General features: G+C 38.9%; 2 protein-coding genes across 4 annotated transcripts in view; one reads left to right on the top strand and one right to left on the bottom strand.

Moving 5' to 3' along the window:
- LOC143896652 (uncharacterized) overlaps positions 1–13,758 on the bottom strand; it is a 49,274-nt gene extending 35,516 nt beyond the window's left edge. The window contains exons 1-2 of the mRNA XM_077404608.1: positions 13,285–13,758; positions 12,509–12,662 (exon numbers count right to left, since the gene is read on the bottom strand). The gene's annotated coding sequence lies outside the window, so the exon portion shown is untranslated. The remainder of the gene's footprint in view (positions 1–12,508; positions 12,663–13,284) is intronic.
- A 158-nt stretch (positions 13,759–13,916) lies between these two features.
- Whd (carnitine O-palmitoyltransferase whd) overlaps positions 13,917–15,205 on the top strand; it is a 26,792-nt gene continuing 25,503 nt past the window's right edge. Inside the window, exon 1 of one of the 3 annotated variants that reach the window (XM_077404609.1) lies at positions 13,917–14,198. The gene's annotated coding sequence lies outside the window, so the exon portion shown is untranslated. Of the gene's footprint in view, positions 14,199–14,609; positions 14,742–15,205 lie in introns of those variants that run through there. The other 2 variants (XM_077404611.1, XM_077404610.1) reach the window with 2 other exon arrangements.

Below are 15,205 nucleotides of genomic sequence, written 5' to 3'. Positions count from 1 at the left end.
TGAGGCAGCCACGCGAGGCTCTCGATTACTTTACCTCTTGTTTATTCTACTTTGCGGTAGAGCGGATACTCGACCGACAGCAAAGCGAGGATCAAAACGTTGGTCGCGTGTTCGATGCAGAAAACGCAACGCGCGCGAGGAAGAACGCGCGCGCGCGCGCGACACATTTAATACCGCGCATTGAAGTCTCCGTGAAGAGCCAAGTTTCGAGCGAATGTTCCATCAGAGCAGGTGCATTATACGAGTTATTGAATACGAGTAATTGTGAATATTTATTTTCGTATAAAAATGTAAATATAAGTATATTTTTTTTAAATAAAGAGACATTTATGTACAATCTTATTCGGTATAAGCTAAAAGATATATGTACTTGACAAAGATACTGTTTTTATATATTGCTGAATTATTCAACACTTGACCGGTGCGTGTACGCTGCAATGTGGATCGCATCGGATTAACAGTGCGATTCTCAAGGGAGCTGATTCGAGCTACCTTGTGCCAGTCGCGGAACTGAGTGCAAGGCATTATCTCCGCGGTCATCTTTACGAGCCACGATCGTACATATACAAGAAGTATTGGATCGAAGAGTAGCGAGGGGCCACCTTCTACCAAATCTGGTAAGAAGGTGGAAATTCGGCGCGACGAAAGCTAGCGGTGTGTGTCGCTTCACGAGTCACCTCGAATCGAGTCACTTAATGCCGGCTTCCTGACCCACATACCGCGACCGCCATATAACAAACGTAACACTTTGTGGGCGCGTGTGCACTCACGGACGAGTACACGAACGCATGGAACACGTATACATGCCACGTGTATATGTGTATGCCGCACACATACACACAGCACACATTTCGTACGACTGCTTCGTGTAAAATCGGATTTTCATTCCCGACGACCTCTCAGGTTTAAAAAAATTACTTAAATTCAAGTTGGACAAACCACGTATGGTAAAAAAAACCATGTATATAGTACAATTACCGTGAGTTCACTTAAAGAATATTCGCAATCCTCGTTATATAAAGAGAGTAATTATTGAAAATCTCTTTTTAAGAATAAAAAATAGTAATCTTAAAAAAGTCAAATGTCATCACGTGGACATAACTGCAATACGCAATACACAACCTTGCCAATCAAACGTCCATAGCGGATAATTGTCAGAGGAAAAGTAATTGGCTTATTATTTATTACATTAGTTATTATTCACCTGATTGTGAGTCGAGACGTGCGTTCTTGTTGCGCTCTCCATATATATACGTGTAAAAAATTAAATTGGCAAAGTAACCGACGATAAGAGAGCGCACAACTCTAAGTACAAGTTGCTCGTAGTAATTAGCCACTATACGGATTTACACAAAATGAGTATTACGCGTAAATTGTCTTGCGGTACTTTTCCACAATTTTATGCGAGGAATTTCCTTTCGTCAGTTCGCGCATTTCGTATGTACGATACGTCGGTTTCTTGGAAATAGTTACGGTATTGTTCCCGGAACAATTATTGCACTTTCTGCAACAGACTCTGTATGGAGAGAAAATTAAGTAATTTATATATTTTGTCTCATATCGTTAGCGTTGTCATAGTGCAAAGAGAAAGGGAGAGAGATAGCTGGATTATATAGTGCCGCTACAAATTTTAGTCGTTTCCTCGCAAAATATCTATTAGAGGCACGAAACTTTCCTTGTTACAAGCTTCCTTTTGTTATATAAACCGCCACGGTCCTCGGCATTTCGTCATTTTGGATCGCGGAACAAGTCGAGATACAATTTTTTTTATCATCTTCATCTTCTAGAAGTAGCGGAACGACGTACGATCGCCATATAAGAAATTTCCTGCCGCGTGATCTGGACTCGTCTTAACTATAAAAAGCAGGAACCATTTAAACTTTTCTCTCTTACCTTTCACCTCGACCGTCAAGCCTCGCAATGACGACTGAATTCCGCGAGTCTCTATACTGCGTCATCAACTTAGAGCGTGTTATTAAACTTTCGACGAGTTCGTTGAATAATTATTATCGGAGGACTCGAGCGCGTTTAAAGACGAGTTCGTTGACCGACGTGTTTTAATCCGGTAGAACCGAATATAAATTTCCCCGTTAGTCGCGTATGGGAAACCCATCAGGAATATCTATATGATACCCCTTCTTTATTTCGTGCACACGTGAAACGATCGAACAGCCGACGTCTTCGAATTTCCGATTGATCGAACAAGGAGTGTATATTACCCACGTAGTTTTTTCTTTAGAACCAATTATCTTTTCCCCCCGATGCCGAGTAATTTTAAATAAATAATTATAAAATTTAATTACTTGTCTCTTCCTTTCTCGATTCAACAATGTTCGTATCCGCTTTAAGTCGAGAAAATTAATTCTCCAAACTGAATACCAAACTACATTCCATTATAGAAGAGATTTGTATTCAACGTATACTGAATCTGAGGAAGATTCAATCTTTTCGCGAAACCGACGTACGTGTAGATTTACAGATTGCAAAACTTTTATGTATTTTTTTTCCCAGAGCATGTGCATGGCTGTTAGTGTAATTTAAATTGTTCTTCGCGTGTGTGTGACGTTTTCCCGTAGCCTGCTATATGCTGCTATATCATCGTTACCGCGCTTCGTATACGACCCCGATCTAGCCCGTAGGAAATTTGTTAAGAAAGCCGCGATGCCAGTGGAAAGTCAAAGCAGCGAAGAGATGGAAGACGGCGATATAGTTGCTATTATATTGTTGTCCGTTCGCATGCGCAATACGCATAAATTTTCTCACGCGGCCGTGCGTTTTCCACTGCCATTGTGCCTCTTATGCTCTTGTGTAACTCTAATCGATTGATCAAGCACGAGTTAATTCACTATAGCGACCAATTAATTCAACGGGCAAGAAGAAAGGGCACGGTTTTCCGTTAAGAGTCTTCCGGTGAATTCGCAGTTGCATCGTAAATTACAGCCATGAAAGTCGTTATAAACGAAGGTATTTTACATCTTCATTGCATAAGAAATAATTTGCTGTGGCAAAAATTGAATTTTTTCAACGAAAGACAATCGAACGTTTTATTCGCCATTTGGCTGAACACTGTAAGACTATTGAATGCCGAACACTATTAAGAACCATCTTGAATCTCGATAATAAAATAAGCTTAATTCTATTAAGATTTTTTACCATTTTTTATATTATCTATACAATTATATTCTCTAATTATAGAAGTGTTATCTATACAATTTAGTGCAATTATCATCCTTTAATTTTAGCTTGCCACGAGAATTACATTAATGTATTTATTACAAAAGTGCTTTTGATAATTACTCATAATTGATAATTACTTTTGATCACTACTCATTTATGATTAATTGCTCATTGCACACATTGAATTTGTTTTTTGTCCGCATGTCAAAGTATCTAAAATACCTCTATTTCTTATTAAATCCCTCTTTACCGATTTCACTTGACAATTGTTCCCGTTCGTTGCATCGCGTTTTCTTTCACAAGGCGAGTTGTGAAATTTTCATGGATATTAAATAGCGGTGATATCTGACTTGCAACGAGCATGCACAGATCAGTGCGCATTGCGCCGCGATAATGCATTCAAATTAAGGCATTGTAATGCACGCGGTGTCGTCCGATCTCTATTTCACTTAATAGTGCCCTTTATTCCACTTTCACTGGTGCTTGAACGTTGAACGTCCAAGTGATGAAATCGTATGCGTGTAAACACGTAACGGGAAAATACCGTGAAATTTTTAATCGCGGTTCAACGTGAAACATTGAAATTTCCAAGAGGATACAGATAACAATCTGCACAAGGTAACAAATGTTTAAGTGCACGATTAATGACGTTAAATATATTAATAGTATATTGTGCACCAAGGGGAGAAAGCAGCGTTTTTCAGACGAGTGTGAAGTTTGTCGGCCTCGCCTTCGGTTTGGGCGGCAAATTACACGAATCTGAAAAAGCTTTCGACCCAAGATGCACATTTTTCACAACACCCTTACGGAAATGTTCGACTTCCATGCCTGGTAGAGAGGGGCGAGAGAGGCCAATTTCACGCCAGGGCTTACTTTTTTCCCTAGGAAAGAAAATTGATACTTTCCACCCGGTATAGCGGGCGGAAAATTGTTACTTTCCGCCCTAATTTTAATATAGTGCTTCTATACTTTTCTTATAAAGACAAGTATCTGTTAGAGAAGATTAGCTGCGATGATAATACCACATCGTGATTAAATAACACGTTTGGTTTCAAGGCGGCGGAAAGGTCAATCTTCTTCCATTGCATGCTTTCTCTAATAATTAGAGTACAAAGCTTATCTGCTATTAACCGTTGAAAATTCTCATTAACTTCGTCACTCCCGCAACTAATAGTGTCTTGACCCCGTCAAGACACTTATAACAAACAAATCTTTATTATACTCGACGTTGAAAAGCTTCTGTTCGAGCGGTCTTTCTCTTCTTAATTGGATGCTCTCACCAGAATCATCTCGATTGAATTCTTTTTGGTTGGCAATTTTGCGAAAAAAAAAAGAATCTGTCACATCATCCGAAAAGAGGTCACTCAAGAGGACTGCCATTATTTATCGCCACAATTCCTGACTAATTTAGAAAGCAGTCGGTTTTCAAAAGATTCGTTACTTTTCGCGAGATAAAAATGTTTGCATAAATAAGCGTAGAAATGTCTGCGCGGACTTTCATCCGCGAAAAAAAATTTGCTTTACTTTCAGTTGACGTTAATTAGAAAAATGCTTTTATAAATAATTTTTACGAAACAACCGCAATAATCATTTATATTATAGTTTAAAACACGCCGTGTACGTGTAAATTGTGAGTATGCCATAATTATATCCCTCGTATATATGACCGAATTGTTTCAAAAGTATAAGCTGAATTCTTGCAATCCTCCCACGTTTGATCCCCGTAATTCGAGACTTGAGACTTGAGTAAGCGAGAAGTTTGCTTACGTCGCTCGCAAAATAAATGCCTTACGTCAATATCGATTTCTAAAAAACGTTCCTGCATCCGGGTCTTACACGCTTGCCCGACGCGTATAGCGGTATGATTAAAAAGAGATGACGCTGGCGCATTCAGCAAGTACAAAAAAAATCTTTGACGCTTTCATAATTTTACGAATCCAGTCAGACACGATAGGACTACGAGAATCGTGGCTTTCTCTTCTGGGTTTACGCCGATTGACGCACGCCTCCACCGGCACGCTTTCGAAGACTTTTGAAAATGAAGTTAATGCGTCCTCCGAATATTCCGTTCCAATATTACAAAAGGAATTGAATTGAAATTGATGAAATCTGTCGATGTTGTAACTTGTAACACATTAAGTCTTAAAGTAATTAAAGTTCGCTGAAGTACCAGATATATCCGAAATTGCAGTTTGCGTACAATGCCAAGTACGTATAACTAATATGAGCGATGGCGCAAAACGGTGTTTTTACGCGATGAGAAGACCTCGGGGCATTAACGCAGCATAGACTGTAGCGTGCAGGTAACAGATGCAAAACCGTTACCGTGCTCGGTTTCGATTCCCCCGGCAGATAATGCGTATAGTTTGCCCGCGCCGTTTGCTGAACTTATTCATCTGAGACAGTATTCTTAAGTAACGAACAAACGGATAACTGTACGCGAGAGAGACCTCTCTTCTTTTTAACATGTAAGTGTGGATGTCAAGCTATATCGTCTTCGCGAGTAAACACTCTCTTTAGCATGTAATATACGGACAAATAAAATAAGGACCAAGCAAACAATCAATGTGCAATTATTTCAAGCAATCTTAAAATTTAATATGAGCGAGCAACAAATTGACGACGAAATACTAATTGCGCCAATCTGCTTTATGTGGTTACCCTTTTCTTATATATCGACATTTTACCAAAGTGTATAAGGGTTTTCTTTTATTGCAGCTTCTATTATGAGAAGCAATCAACAAGATTATTAATATGCGAATAGGACATTTATTTTTAAAATGTTTTTAAACCCGAGGCAAAAAATATATTCAAGATTATTTAATTTTATATTTCATTAAAAAGAATTAATACTAATCTTTAATTTAAAATTGTAATATTAAAATTAAAAAATATTATATTGTATAATCCGTTATTAGCAAAATCGATTTCTCTCCTTGTTACCAAGAATATAAAATATAAACTATAAATATATATTTGCTTATTTATTTGCTTGAGGATGACATATGATATAATAAGCTAAGACATAATGAGCACATATGTACAAAAGAGAACCTAAGAATTTGTCAATATTGAAAGAGTCGGTCCGAGTTACTTAAAAAAAGATCGAGATGGTATCGCGAGCTGCAATTCAATTTCCTGTTTCCACTTATGTCATCAGAGTGCAGGACTATAATTCCATATAGATGACAGCGAATTGGTCCACTCAAGATCAATTAACTTGAATCTCAGATCGAGTCGATCGAAGTGACGAAGTGAAACTCGATAAGGTCAGTAACCGAAAGATTTCGGGGAACGTACGTATGCCGTCGCGTCATTGTTGGGTCACAATGGGAGAGGTGTGTGTCGAGAGACATAGAGACCGAAGATTTGTAAGGAAGATGTCAAATGAGTCACAATACACCGTTGACTCGGCACGTATATCGCTTTCTCCGTTCCGACGATCGTCGAAGCCCGGATGGAATATCGCGTCATCGCCGAGATCTCCGTCGCCGATTTCCTCCGACCTCGTTTCGCGCGCGCGCGCGCGGCCTTCTCACGCCGCGCGAAAAGAGACGTGATTTTCACGCTTCGTTGGAAATACCGCGCGATGGGAATAAAGCTAGGGAATCTATGCTGGCGTTAGAAAGAGGTGTGTGTAATCGATGCGCGAGGTGAGGTCGCGTGAAGAAATTTCCCTGTCCTTCCACGACAAATGCTGAAGTAGGTTTCGGAGGGAAGGTGCAATGACCCGATTCGATCAACCTGTAACGTACTACGCGATGACGCAGTCTCTTCCGAGCCGCATTACAAGATCTTAAGATGAAACGACATTGCATTAAGTATAGCTATAAAGCAGGTTTATATCGTAAAAATATATGATGATTTAATCTCTCTTTGGACGCATCATCGTTACCTAATATTACATTGGTATTAATTAACTTTTCTCACGCGTCTATGCTAATTTCTCTTTTTTGTATATACGATTGTGTTACATCAGGTCAAGAAATAATTAGAAAACTTAAAAAAATTATAAAAAAAAAAGAAATAATTTCTTTATTGTAATAATAGATAGTATTAAGTCAAAACATAATCTAATGGCTTTCGTTCGCTATTTATAAAACTTTGATAGATCTGTATGTACAATTAAAGATTTAAATTAAACAAGGGTTATTTCAAAAGTTCTGCACACATCTGTAGATTTTCTCACAAAAAAAAATAATTTATCGAATATACAAAACCTAACATGCCTTCAAAGTAGTCTCTATTTTGCTTTATCACAACATTCCAACGTTTGAGCAAGTCTTATGTCCCTGTCAGGATATCATATCATTTTTCTATGCTCCTGATTACTCGGGTCATTTCTCCAGGCATCTCCTAAATGCTATCAAAGTGTTTCCCACGAAGTGGTTTCTTCACTACATTATCCTTACTAATTTCAAGTAAAACACTATAAATTTCAATCGGATTCTTTTCTCGCAAAGTTTAAATTTTAACGTACGATCGCTGGTCACTGCGCGAGAGATCTGACCTAAGTCGATATCTTCTTCTATGTCAAGGTTGCAATTTGTAGAAAAGAGATAATTTCCGAGAAACACAACAAGCCTTATCAGAACACATAACTGACACAAATATTAAAACGATTGTATCAACCTACCATGGTTACACATGCACAGTGTACATAACTTTTGAAATAATCCTCGTATATATGCAGACAAACAAAAGGACATTTTGCATTGCAAGAAAAACAGGTTAAAAAAATAAGGTATTTCCAAATTTTATATGAACAGAAATCATGCAGAAATAAAATTGTCATTTAAAAAAAGACGACAGAAAGATGTTAACGATTTCATCAACCTGTTGATCGTTTATTCTTTTCTGATAAAATTTTATTTTAATTTGGTGTCTGTAGATGTGGAACGAAATATCGGATGATGCACAATCGTCGAAAAATTTCACTCAATAAATTATTATGTAAGTATTGATAGACTACGTTAATGGAGTTTGTTAGATGTAGCACAACCAAGGAAGAATTATTTTATAATGCCCTATGAATCGTAATTTTCTATGATCCGTCGCAAATGTCGTTCGATTAATTTGGATAGCGGCATTAGTGGCAGGCAGGTAGCGTTGGTCCACTGACTTCGAAATCGGCGTCTAGCGAAGAGGAACACACTCGAGGCGATGGCGATGCAACAAGTACCTAGTTTCACCGTGTTAAATTAACCGAGCGCCGATCAAATCGATCGAAACGGGATAATTTCCGAAGAATGTAGCGCACCGTGAAAGTTCTGCCCCTCGGAAAGGGTCGGACACGGAGGGAATGTCATCCCTGATTTGCCAATTAGATACGTGATCGCCGTGCTCGAAATTAGTCACAGATGATTGCGTGCCGAACGCGAGATATATAGCTATACATCTTATGTCGATTATTAAATCAGTAATCGACAATCACTGCGACTGCTTTATTTAGCGTTCACTCAATCCGGCCCTCGTTTAGTAATCGACAGACAGAAGCAAAAATGGGCTTCTGTAGTAACGCCGTACGGAAGCGCAACCGTTAATATTTCGCACGTTGTGAAATAATGAATTTCACGATTTAATTATCAAAAGTAAAAAAAAAAAAAAAAAAAAAAAAAAACTATTCACCCTTAGCCTTAGCAAATTGAAATTTCTTGCATCAATTTCATTTCTTCTATTTATTCACTTTATCGTTTATTCACTTTCAATCAGAAGATTGAAAGCGAGAATCAAACGCGACAGAGCGTAGCTATAGGAGATGACTGCGATATAATAATATCATAAAATTGATAGTTATAAATATAAATAAATACAGTTATAAATATAATAAATGTGTGTGTAATAATATTAGCAATGCAAACGTACATAACTCGTTTCATTCCAAAATCGATAGACATCGACAGATCAATAACAAGTTATCAAACTGAAGACGTTTCGTCGATCAATCTATAATATTTAAAATTTGATTCTCAGATTACAAGACTCAGATTACATTTGTCACACATTGTTAATCGATTTTTAAATTATTAAAGCATATTGCGATAACGATTATAGCATGTTTCCTCGTGAGAAATATGAGAGTATGTGTCGGAGATAGTTGTATTTCTTGTAGACAACATTTTTTATCAAAAAATAATGTAATTTTCCATTAATTTGACATTATTCCTTTTATAATTTAGTACAAAAAAACAATATTAATGCTTAAAGAATTAATATTAATTTATGCAACCAATTAACACTAAATATTTGTGTGACTAAAAGTTTTCATTATAATTATGTTAAAATAAACTTTTTTTTTATGTAATCAATTAAAGAATAAATATTTTATTACAAACTAAAAATTTCTCTTTATATTTCAAATCTAGCCTTCTATTTTCTTTATATTTATACTGCGTAATATAAATCATATAAATGTGTGTTTATATACATTTTCGTTAAGATAAAATTCTTTAAACAAATGATTCATCGTTCACCGATCGATAATGTGAATCCATTAAATACAATTAAGTACCTCTTCCCGATTGTCCATTTCAGATAGAGAGAGAGAGAGAGAGAACGCACACTTTCTTTTCACCTCGCTATTTCAAATCTTTGCCGTAAATATTTTCGTAAATATCTGATTCCTAATTTGCATCTAATGTAAATCGCATTAAGATTCGCGCTAAGTATTTCAAGATAATTCCGCGTGTGTCCACTTAAGCCTAAGGCCTCTCTCCGATGGAAAAGACCAAGCTACCAACTCCGAGGGGAATATCCATGAAACCTTGAGAGATCGAGACTTCATTGTAAAACACACGATTACACGTTGAGTGGTTGGAGAACGACTAGATAATAAGGAATGACGACGAGATCGCAATCGAATATCCCATCTGTTTTCCCACGCTCGTCCCCCGGTATTGTCAGGCATTAGCGAAAACGATCGTACCTTTCTTTCGCGTGAAACGAACTTCTCGGCCGCCCGCAGGAAATCGAACCGCCGGCGCCGCGCCGGAACAATTTCTATCGATCGCCACGACTCGCGCTTATCGGCGGCATTTCTCCCAGAATTGTTATTGCCGATATATTTCCGCTTTTGCTTTCACCGTTCCCGCGACGTGAGACAGGCTCGCAGGAAAGTCGAGGAGAGACAATACGCTCGGCGGAATCCGTCATTTCCGCTACTAATTCTATCCGAGGACACTATCAATGAGATACGAGCCGTTTGATCTGCGTTCCGCGTGCGGAACGTTTTATTTTGTGTTTAATAGATCGAAAGATTCCTCTGAGGAATAACGTGTCTGCAAAGGGAAGTTATAGGACGATCCCACGCTATTGATGAGATTGGAGTTAAATATTACGAGTGCTTTGCAAAGATTTATGTCGCGGAGGTTTAACTCCGGAATCAGGAAATGTCGATACTGTTTCTCAATGCTGAATACCTAAACGTGTTGCACGAAGGATGTTTGAACGCTGTGTGTTATTATCTACTAACGTAGCTCTCCAGCAAAATGCTTTAGTCTTCAAAAGCAAATATAGCACGATCAAAAATTTGTGAATATTATTTTCTCAAGTTATTTAAGTTATTCTATGTGGAAATACTGGAAATGTAATATCTTACAAAGTACATCTTCTCAAAAAATCCCGTATTACCTTTTTAAATGTTATACTATAAATATTTCATTAGTCTTTTCACGCGTGTATGTGTGTATATTTCGCTCATTTGTTACATTTACAACAATGACATAATTCAAAAAGCAAAGTTTTCCAGAAAATAAGTCTCAATATTTAAAATCATTAAAATTTTATAATATTAAAAAAAATTACAATTTTAGTACAATAACTAATTATAGCGGAATAAAAACATCTAACTGTTCTAACTATATTAATTCTTCATTCAGTGTCTTGAATTTTCACCATTCTTTTACAAACAATTCAAGAATGACAACTTTTGAGCTATATCGTTGTTTATAGCAAATGAACGGTATATTTAATTTTTTAAATGTGATTTATATATATATAAAATATATTTTTCATTTTTCATTTCAATGGCGCAACAGTCCGAGTCGGACCTAGGCCTCCCCCAAAGTCATGAGTCATGTGCTTGTGGTGCGCACGCAGGTCGTACACAAACTACTGTCTGTCACTTTAAAATTAGTTTTTCAATTCTATTTTGACAAACGTGTTAGAACACATTTAAAAACAAATTATCTTATCTTAATATTTTTATATCTTTCAGCTACTATATACACAGATTTACGAGAGATAAATATTCAAAAGGATTTCCAGAATTGAAAACCTTATTGGTAGGACCACTTGAATATATGGGATTATCCAATTCCCTGACAGTTTTATTACATATTCTATGGTCCTATTAATAAGGATTCCAATTCTGGAAATCTTTCTTTTTTTTCCAGTGGCGCAACAGTCCGAGTCAGACCTAGGCCTCTCCCAAAGTCATGTGCTTGTGGTGCGCACGCGGGTTGTACACGAGCACGTGGGTTATAGTTTAACGCCGAATCTCTGAACGGCAAGGTAGAGGAGGGTTTCGAGGAAAGGGATACTCTCCCGACGGGCTGGGGGCTCCCATCGAGGAGGGAGAGACAAGCGATACAATTTATTTATTTTGGTTCTACCAGGACTGGGATTCGAACCTGAGATCTTTGGTTTAGCAGACCAGTGCGCTGTCTACTACGCCACGCTCGCTCTCGTATAAAATATACTTAAATATAAGATAATCCTCTTCTATATATATAAATAATATAAATAAATAATTATACATATTTTTAAATAAGTATTGTTCGATTATAAGTATTGTATGAGTCTTGTATGAGAAACTGTCGTATAAAACTGTTTCGTTACGATGCAATTCAATCTAGAAGGCATATTTTTGTTATATATATATATATATATATATATATGTAGGTCCGGAAGTATGTTCCGGGACTTTTATTTTTGATATCGGTATATTCCGGGACATTTGGCAGTTTCCAGGACTGTCCTGGAAAAAATTGATGTCCTACGGCAATTTTCGGGACAGTTTTTTGAATCTGATTACATATATATGCGTTATATTCCAGGACTGTACATTTCAAAAAACGTAAACAGTCCCGGAACATACCTCTGGACCTACATATATATATATATATATATATATATATATATTTCACGAATCTGACATTTTTAATTCGGAGCATTCAATAACTCGCCGCGACATTTCATCAGCCAACATGATATTATATTCACAATATAAATTATTCGGTAAAAAGCTTCGTTTCCGTTTGAAATGTTTTACATACGCAGCGCTGCTCTCTTTACAAAAATATCGTAAATAAACGCAACTCTCTTTACATACCTTATTTGATAATCATCTATCGCGTCGCCATTTTCGTCGTCATCGTTGTTGTTATTCTACGTGCAGCAAAAGCGATTCTTCTTCTCCCTTCCTTCTTTCTATCTTTCATCGTCTCCTTGTCATTCTTTTTTTTTTCTTGTTTCCTTATTCCTTTCTAAAAAATAATAAGTTTTCTTAATTCTTTATCCCCTCGACAATAAGAGCACAGTATCACATTTTTATAAAAAGCGATTTATTTATAATGACAACGCGGCGCATACTGCGGTTCAAAAATATTGCATATCGTATCGTCTCTCATAGAATCAACGTTTTCCTCTCCTTTTAATCCAAGGAGAGGAAACGAGCGAAAACGAGCGATATTGCTCGCGATTGCTAGGCTAGCGGAGTATATCGGCTGAACGCACCCAATTATACATATATCTGATTTCTCGAAGCGTTCTTTTTTTAAGGAATAACTATTAAAAGAAGAACGAGGGAATTTCGATATCTTACTCCGAGTCTCTTACTCCGTATCAAAAGCTCAGTTTTGTTAGATTAGGCTTATCTTATTTCCGCTTTTCTTTGAATGTTCGTGAAAACTACAGGTATAATCTTCACGAAACGCGCGTGTGTGTATCGTATCACATATATATCACGGATCAATGAGCATCTAACATAAAGTCCAGTCGAGATTGGTCCAGATGACGGCTATGAATTTTGTGCGAGAAAACCTTTGATATATGCGTCCATTATTCAGGTTCACTAAACTCAAATAACTACGCGGATTATCCACTCACTTTACCCCTTCAGGGCTGCGGCGGCTGCGCAGACAATGGAGCGACGCTGTAATCGCCACGGTGGCGACATCTCTCGGCGATTTCGTGAGACTCAACTGACGCTCGATCGATCACGATCCGTTACAAAATTACCACACGATGTTACACGACATGCACGTAAACACATACCTAATATTAATATTTACTAATTTTGTTATTACAATACTTTCATAACTTTGATTTTACAATTATTATTAATAATAATAATAATAATCGTTTGCAGATTCAATTTTTATCGCGAGGTTATTTTCCGTTCTCCCAAGGTAATCTCTATACGACGATCCGGACGATCTCTACCTCTCCCGCGAGGAGCACAACGAGGGAGGCTCGGCTGGGCTCGGCCACCGCGCGGAACGCGGAACTCGTTCCTCCACCTGAAACACTGGCCAACATTCACCAACATTCGCCGACGGGCCGAGGCCGAGCATCGCCGAGGTGCACCGCGCACGCGCACAGGCGTGCGGGCGCGAACACGGTCGCTCGGCGCCGCCGCGCCGCGCGCCGCGCGCCGCGCGCCGCCGTTCCGTGAGTTCCGTCCGGTTTGCGTTTGCGTCTTCCCTCAGTGACAGTGAGCCTCGGCCTCAGTCTCAGTCCGCACTCCGCAGCAGTCCGCAGCAGCGTTCCGACTTGTCAGGTTGTGTTTTTCGTCACAACCGGTGCTACGCGGCGGAACGACGATCCGACCACGGTACACCGCGTAACGGGAAGTGCGTCTCGTCAGACCCGACGTGTCTCGGTCCGGCGGTTCCATCGCGTCGGAATTCCCGCCGCCGACGATCAAAACATCGACCACGAGGCACCAGCCCCAGCTCTGAGAAACGCCGCTTCCTCGTCTCCTCGCGTAAAACCCTCGATCGGGACAGCACGCGCCGCCGGTGAGTATATTACGCAGCCAGGCCGCGTCCACCACGTCCACGTAATCGAGAGTATCGAAACTGTTCTATTATTAGGAAGCGTAGAGAAAAAGAGACGAGGAAAGAGAGAGAGAGGGAAAGCGTGGCTTACATTTCGGCCCGGAGGCGCGGCCGCACGCCTCCGCGTTCCAACCAATCGCCTGCGAGCTTTAAGCTTCTTCTTCGTTTACCGAGATGCGTGTGCATGTTCTTCGAAGACACCGTAACATTTTTTTCTCTCTTTCACGGGCTTCCCGCCTTCTCCCCCCCTCCCCTCGGCGGTTCTCTTTTCTCCCTCAGGCCGGGACGGCAAAGTTAAATGGACTCCGCGCGGAGAATCGACCTTGCAGTCGTTACTCCGTCCATGTTTGAAACGGGAGAGTCACGCTTTCTCGTCTCTGCGAAACGTGGTGGGGCGAGCAGCGTGTGGCACGCGGGATGTGTATCTGGATCTCTACACGCGTGAGATTCGAATTGCTATACGTCGTGGGTTCTACTATATCCCCGCGGTGTAATAATTGATCGGTAAGAATCTAATGGCGAATTCGGGCGCTTGCACTAGTGCGCACTCAGTGCGCACTAAGGTTATTTGTTTATAATCTATTCTTATATTTAAAGTCGCTTAAATACACATTTAAAAATTTTTTAGTTAATAAAACAATCTGTAATATCTATATGTGGATGCTGTACAAATCATTTTACAGACTAAGAAGTATTTAAGATGATCGGTAAATATAACAATAAATATAACAAGCCTTATAGTGCGCACTCAGTGTGCACTAGCGCAAGCTGCGAGCGCCCGAATTCGCTGTGCCCGTTGACCACGCCAATGTATAGCGTTACGTCTCAACAGGAATTTAATAGGAAAATAATCACGCGAGACTCGAGATAATCTTCTGAAAAGTCTCGAGATTTTGAGATGAGGTTCGCACAAATATTTTTACTGCTCGCCACTTATTAAATTACGATGTCTTTAGTTCTTGTACTCA

The sequence above is a fragment of the Temnothorax americanus genome, unplaced genomic scaffold, assembly GCF_048541705.1.
Source record: "Temnothorax americanus isolate GAGA-0224 unplaced genomic scaffold, ASM4854170v1 Scaffold19, whole genome shotgun sequence".
Classification (NCBI taxonomy): domain Eukaryota; kingdom Metazoa; phylum Arthropoda; class Insecta; order Hymenoptera; family Formicidae; genus Temnothorax; species Temnothorax americanus.
Note: the sequence above shows the minus strand (reverse complement) of the source record. Positions and strands in the feature narration are given on the sequence as shown.